This window comes from Aulostomus chinensis, chromosome 12 (assembly GCF_037954235.1).
Source record: "Aulostomus chinensis isolate RoL2024-O1b breed Wild chromosome 12, RoL_Achi_v1.0, whole genome shotgun sequence".
In the NCBI taxonomy this organism is placed as follows: domain Eukaryota; kingdom Metazoa; phylum Chordata; class Actinopteri; order Syngnathiformes; family Aulostomidae; genus Aulostomus; species Aulostomus chinensis.
Genome location: NC_141331.1, coordinates 26769072 through 26776571, shown reverse-complemented (window position 1 = coordinate 26776571; position 7500 = coordinate 26769072). Strand labels below are relative to the sequence as shown.

General features: G+C 46.7%; 1 protein-coding gene across 2 annotated transcripts in view; it reads left to right on the top strand.

Annotated features, from left to right (window-relative positions):
* Positions 1-7500, top strand: part of marco (macrophage receptor with collagenous structure) — a 23227-nt gene that overhangs the window by 4060 nt on the left and 11667 nt on the right. For both annotated transcript variants that reach the window (XM_086220993.1, XM_086220992.1), the window contains 4 exons: positions 550-603; positions 2935-3003; positions 4796-4831; positions 7412-7480. The gene's annotated coding sequence lies outside the window, so the exon portion shown is untranslated. The remainder of the gene's footprint in view (positions 1-549; positions 604-2934; positions 3004-4795; positions 4832-7411; positions 7481-7500) is intronic.

Here is a 7500-nt window from a genome sequence, read left to right as displayed (position 1 = left end):
AGAGAGAGAGAGAGAGAGAGAGAGAGAGAGAGAGAGAGAGAGACGCTGTCCACTGAGAGGGCGTGGAGGTTGGTCTCAGGAGCTGCTCGTCTGTCACTCACATTTCTTCATCCAAAGAGGAAAACTAACAACTTATTAAACACAAAACAAAAAGATCTTCTTTTCTCTGTCCTTTTATACCAAGAAATCAATTTATGAAGGGCATGACATAGAAAACAAAATTACTCTTAATCATTAAAATTTCTGCAGCCCTTGTTCTTTTTGTCACTGGTTTTTCCAACGGTTGTCAGACCCTCACACACTTCACCATAGTTCATTCACCCACTGGTTGTCATGATGTTTTTAGATCATCTTTGTGTTCATTCTTTCAGTTGCTCCATGAACTGATTCCTCTCGCAGAAATGCAAAGTTCAATCAATTAATTCCTACATTTCTATATTTTTTTAATGTCTGTTCCTCTTCAGTCATGATGTCTTTCTCTTTTTTTTTTTCAAATCTTAAAACTTGAGCTGAAGACCAGAATCTATTAACCCTCTCATGTGTCTCCAGGACCTCCTGGTCCTCCAGGGAACAGTGGGCAGCCAGGAATCCCAGGTGAAAAAGGTGAGCCCAAATATGTCGCTGAACGTTGGACTGTCGGTTGAATATGAGACCCATGGACGAGGTTTGCTAGCAGGTTCTTCGCTCTGCTGCTGCCGTCAGTGACTCACAGATAAATTCACTCTGTGCTCACAAGTAAAACGCCAGCACAGGTGGATGCAAGCAGCCAGACGCTCCTCTGTTAACGTGTGGGCGGCGGTCACCTCACCGACCCCGGCGACCAAATGTGCTCCTTCATCAGATATGTGATGGGGGGGGGGGGGGGGGCATAAAGCCAAACCACACACTCCAAATTAGAAATCATTAAATCCTGCTGCTCGTTAAGATTCGACCCTCTTCTTTGGGAGTCCGCTGCCGTTTCCTCTGTGTTTGCTTTTCTTATGAACTGAACCAAACCACAACTGATCAACTCATGATGCTCAGGACAGGAGACACGCAGGCTAACTCACTGCAGCTTTGCTCTCTTACCCAGTGGGTGGTGCTTATTGCTATGTGCTGGGATGCTGTGAGGCATTTGAATCTTTCCAGTAAATATTCAACTTAGACGAGAATGTTGAAGTTGGAACGACCACAGCTTCTATCCTGTGTCTGGACTCACGTCAGCTACAGTGTGGGTGCAGGTTGCAGGCGTGGAACGTGTCGGTCCAGTAAAGCTGCAGGTTATTTACTGCCGCCATTATTCTGAAGGAAAAATGTCCCAGATTTAAATTTTATTAGGTGGCCAGCTTGTCTGGTCTGAGACTAGAAGTCTAGTGCCAGTCATAATCTGTCAGTTGGCAAGTATTAATGAGTAGGAAACCAGACATTGATAAAGAGCCCAATTATAGAAATTGCTTGAAATTAGCACCCTAATTATCAGTGACTGGGACACTGATGATTCGAGGAAAACACCCAGCAACATTTCGCCCAAAAGCACGATGATAAAGAAATGATACGATGCAGGATCAGTGGGGTTCAAGAGTCCAGCCTCTCTTCTTAGCAGTGCTAGAAAGCACTTCAATCCTACTTCCTGTGGTAAATGTACACTTTCATTCCTGTTCTATGCCGAGCAACCGAGTGTTTGTGCAGCGGGAGGCATTAACATTCCGCTGCGGGTCCCGGAATGATCTCGCTCTTGATGACCTGTCATCTCTGGAGGGACGGCTGATGAGAGCTGGCTGATGGATGGGCAGCAGCCGTTATTTTACATACCTTGAGTCAAGGCTCTGACATTTCAACATTTCCTGTGTGAAATCACTGAGGCAGATGTTCCCCAGCAGACCAACCACCTGACCTGACGCACCGTTTTGCTGTAATTAGCAGGACAGCAGATGTTGCTGCTTCTGATTCTACTGATGAGCACCGGCACAAACCTTCATGTGTGAATGCACAGGTTTTCTTTGGCTTTTATAAACACGTGTGTGTGTGTGTGTGTGTGTATGGCCCTCTCTCCCTTCACACACTCACTCTCTCTTGCAAACAGGCTAGTTGCTATCCTCTGTTCCACTCACAGGCTGGTATTTAAAGCTCAGTTTATAGCAGGGACCTGCTGGCAGGCTGAGGTCTGTCTGTGGGGAGCTCCATGTGCTCCTCGTGTCTGTGTGGGTTTACTTCAGGTGCTCCAACTTCCTCCCGCACACCTGAAACATGCAGGTCAGATTAACTCAGCCCAGCAATTCCAGGGTGTACAGCCTCCTCTGGCCCAACGACAGCTGTGATCGGTTTCAGCCCCCTCAACCCTGCAGAGGACCGGCAGTATGAATAATGAGCAATATATCTTATTCAACCTTTTAAGCCCTACAGACCCCCCCCCCCCCCCCACACACACACACACACACACACCACCACCACCACCACCACCACTACCACCACCCATGGGTCCACAAAAATAGTATAAAAGTAAAAACCGGAAACATTTAAGGGGTCTAAGTGTAGCAAACGAAGTTCCTGCCTGGTTCTATCCAGGTTTGAAACAAGCTTCAGGGAATCCCTGTGCTTTGCTGTATTTCGGTCAGATGTGGTCCAGTTCTGGTCCGGGGGTGAGGGGATGGGTTCTCTTGTGTTTCTGTGTGCTGTGTTTCCCTCCGTCAAGACACCTGAGGCACGTTTAGAGTCCAAAGCTCACCTGTTTCATGAGCATGCTGGTATGACACGGCTGCCACGCGGCCAAGGTAAAGTGCTCAGGAACAGATTTGCAAAGTTCATGAGAGTGAGATTGTGTTTTATGAGAAGTTGTAGTTGATGTGTTGAGTGTGCGTCACTGTGTTCAGCTGGACACACCAGGACGTGTTTGTGCTTCAGCAGCAGTGTGAGATGTCGTCCACATGTGCCTGATACCTGTCCGTACCTCTCCAGGTGACAGTGCTACGGGACCTCCAGGGCCGAAGGGGGACGTGGGACGCCCTGGAGAGCCGGGGGCTGCTGGTGAGTTTTATTGTTATTGTTATTCGTCCTGTAACGTCGGGGTCATTTACGTCAAGGTGATGAAACAATGCAGACGCTCTGAGCCTAAATCACAACAGGGGGCTGTGACACAAGAGTCCCTCCCTCCTGAACTAAGACGCCGTCAGAGCCGACCGAAGCTGACAGACGGGATGAAAGACAAACAGTGGCAGGACAAAGCTGACTGCTCTCTGCTGTAAGAAGCTTTTTGCTTCAGTGAGATTTACTCACAAAGCCAAAGGGACCCACCAGACAGGTGAACGCTGCCCTGTGGAGTTTCCTCGGTAACGTTCTTAAATGCATTTCTGGGTAAAAAAGAGAAAAATTGAATTCAATTATTTTACATCCTGCTATTTTTATGTAGCTCACAGTTTGGGGGTGCATCTCTACACATGAGGCCATTTTGGTCTTGAATGACACGCCATGCATGAATCCAAAACAAATATGTATATATATATATATATATATATATATATATATATATATATATATATATATATATAATAGGAGGGGGTTAACAACACTTTCCTTTTTGAATTCAAACACAAAGATCCACAAAGACGAAGGAAAAATGTATTTCCCTCTTGCGGTGAATGAAGCATCTCAGGATTCCACTTCGCCTTTCACTGGCATAAATGTTACTGTTTCCAGTTGCTGGAACATGAGAGAAGGGCTATTTATGGTGCCGTTAATAAAGAACCTCCTTTTGAGCCTCCTGAGATTTGGTTAACATGAGTTAGTCTCATGTGAGACGATGTTTCCTCTCAGGAGAGAAGCCGATCGCACGAACCTTCGATGTTGAAGGCTTGCAGTGTTCGTGGCGTCTGGTCCACCGCTCTGCTTGGTGGTACATCGTCCCACTTACCAGACAAAGAAGCCAAGGATTAGATGGCACATGAGTGGACTGGTGATAAAGAATGAAGACCACATAGACCTGTACTTAGCTGGTGAACTAAGGTTTGGGGGACAGGCTCAGTCTTCGTAACCCACTAGTCTGGATTATTTAAACTTGGTAGCCGCTTTGCATGAGCAATGGCTGTGAGTAGAGTAGAGCTGAAATCTCATAATTTTACACATTATCATTTTCATTAATTAGCATTATATGGAAATAGACCAGGGCAGCAGGGTGGAGCAGTGGTCCTCACTGTGGCCCCCCAGCAAGAAGGTTGTGGGTGGAGCCCCGGCTGCAGCACGGGGTCTTTCTGTGTGAATCTCCATGTTCTCCCTGTTCCTGCTGGGTTCTCTCTGGTACTCCAGCTTCCTCCACAGTCCAAAGACATCAAGAGGGACCAGGTTAATCCAGACTCTAAATTGACCGTAGGCGTGGCTGGGAGAGCCAATGGTTGTCTGTCTCTATGTGTTGGCCCTGCCATGGACTGGTGACCTGTCCAGGGGGAAGGCTGCTGGGATAGGCTCCACCCCCCATGACCCGGGATAAGAGGGAGAAAATTTGTGTCATATTTAAACGAGCAAATCAAGCTGGTGGTACTCCAGGGTTGAGTGATGTGCGTTTGTACTTCTTCCCTTGAAGCAGAGCATCTTTTTGAAATAGAGCAGCTGATGAGACACACCGGGCCGGCCGACCCTGATCCCTCAGTCACACACTCGGCAACATTTGTTGTGTTGTTGCTCGTCCAGCTGGAAACCTCAGCAGGGTGAAACGTGGTCAAAGATACTCAAGGACAGGAACTCCTCGAGGTCCCTTTAGGTCTCGTTCTTACCGCTCACCTCAGCCACCTTCATGTCCAAACTCAAAACTCTTTCAATGTTTCAGGCCCACCTGGACCCCGCGGAGCTGCTGGACCAAAAGGTAGGCCTCCAGTGATGAAGGCTCTCTGTCTCTTACACGCAGACGTCTCAAGCTCTTTGAGCCAAGTGGACGTAGGAAAGTTGGCGACTGATGGCAAACGAAAATGGCGTCCACCTGTTCGCCTTTTTGAAACACAGTCTACCTGGAAATGTGTGTGTGAGAAACCTGCCTCACATCTCGCCCTGGACACACCCACATCTAACCTTAAATGGTGGATGTGGAGCAGCAGGTGAACGCTGAATGAATGACATCAGCTGGCTGATCAGGATCGCAGCAGCGGCCACGAGGAAGAGCAGGAGAAGTGGATCAGTTCGCACGATCGTGTTGCTGCAATATTTAGAAGTTCACGGCTTCACGCCGCAACGTGATTGCATCAATCATTGGCGTCACCATATCATTTAAAGCATGAAGATTGTGAGCAATAAGATCCGTTAAGTTTTATTGTGGTGAACTCGGCTCCACAGTGATGACAGTGTCATGATGGTCACGGGGGCGGCGACGCGCTCCATGTACACGTGCTGAAGAGTGTGTGGCGACTGACAGGCCACGTCACCAACAATATGAACGTGAATGAAAAAACATGACTCAATGACCACAAAATTAGAGAGAGATATCAAAATTACTTTGGATCACTTCTGTAACGTTTTGATGTGATGATGATGATGATTTCAACATCTCTGACTCAAGCAGAGATGTTGAAATCATCATCATCATCATCATCATCAGCTGGAGGACTCGCTGGACATGCTCCTGTCGAGTCCGTTTACTGCAAGCGCCAAAGTTTGCTTAGAAAGCAGCCAAGGCCGTCTCCTGTGCACATGCAACATTTCCAAATGAGGCCCCGGGCCATAGAAGTGACGCCCATGCAGGAATGCCTTAAACCTGCTGTGTTTCTCAGTGCCAGCAGGGGGCGACGCCACCGTTACGAGATGGAATTTGATCCTATAAACCAAAAACATCGGGGCTGTCAGAACCCTGGGCTGTGAAAAATGTCTACTAATGACTTCATAATGGCCAACAGAAATAAGAAGAACCTTCACACAAAAGATTTTTTTTGTTAATTTCTGATATTAACACATAGATACAGCAGTTAAAGCCATCATTTCCCATGTTGCTGCTCCGGCAATTAGTCACAGTGCCTTCAAGGAACAGAATGCCCCCATGTTTACCCCACAGTCTACAAGAGGAACTCCTATTAACCACCCATTTCCTCCATTTTCGAAGGTAACGTCCAGTTGCTTTTGCTGACGGTGGATAATTTGAGTGGAAACATGTACAACCAGCGAATTTAGTGCTGCTGTGGCAGTTCCTGTCATGAAAATGTTTCCACCTTGAAATGATCAGTGTGACCACGCAGCTTTCATCACTTTTGTTTTATTGGTCTGGAATCTGATTCCTCAACACAAATACATAAGACATCTTTTCGTCTAATGTAATATTTACATGTCCTGTTAATCCTCGGCAAGGCAAGGCAGTTTTCTTTGTAGAGCCCGTTTCCACAACCAGTTTGTCTCCAGGGCCTCACAACAACATCCTCTGCCCTCAGAGCCTCACTCTACTAAGATTTGTAACCACTGGCACAATGATTGTCGTTGCTAAAATTAAAAAACCGAACGAGACAGGCACCAAGACCAGCAGCTCGCTGTTACATCACCAGTTATTTTTGGCAAAATTACACTGAAACATTATATCGTTTCAATGTAACATTTATCCAAAGTAATGAAAATGTAAAAAAGAAACGCCTGCAACTAAAGAAAAAAAAGGTTCTGGCATGAGTTCCTCACTCAGCAGGGATGAATCGTGTTTGGTGAAAATCTGTCGGTGACATTTGACACAAACACAAACCCCAGCAAAGGGAACACAGCATCAGCAGCTGTAGGTGAATCTAGCCAGGAGAAGCAGGGAGCAACCAAAGGGGACCTGATGGAGGCCAAACGCCTGCAGGTTAATTATCAGACTCCACCTGATGACTCCGTGTGTTGCGCTGCTGCCTGATCTCACAGTGAGACGCTGCTCAGAGTCATCCAGAGCTTTTGGTGCACTAAAATACAGAGAGAAGGAAACGACCGTTCAGCCTCCGTGGTGAAGGTCATGAAACGATGGAGAACAAGTCTTTTCACCACAGCGCAACTTCTGACTGTATTGTCCTCTTTATTATTTTAGCGTATTAAATATATATATTGCACATCCAAAGTACAGCTTGTTCAAAACATTCATTTTGAAAAGTTATTTTAGTTACAAGCAGCATCGGGCAGCAGTCAGGAATAAAAAGAGATATAACATTTCTATCCTCTGGTCAGCGAGGTTTCCTGAGTGAGTCCCAGGCGGGGTGGAGGGAATATGAAACGATATTTGATAAAACAAAACCTGACCTTCCCTGGTTTCACATCATGTTGCAGGTTTAGTTTATGGGAGAAGAAAATGTGTCAGCAGATTGTGATTATGAAACCGCTCAGTTTCTCTTCCTCCTTTAATGAGTTAGTCATGGAAAGATCCCTGCTGCAACAGTTTTTTCTGAGTATGAGTGCGTGTGTGTGTGTGTGTGTGTGTGCGTGTGTGTGCGTGTGTGTGTGTGTGCAGGCGACCCTGGTCTTCCTGGAAATCAAGCATCAGGTATAAAGGGAGAGAAAGGAGACCCAGGAGCGCGAGGTAAGGCTGGGGGACATGTT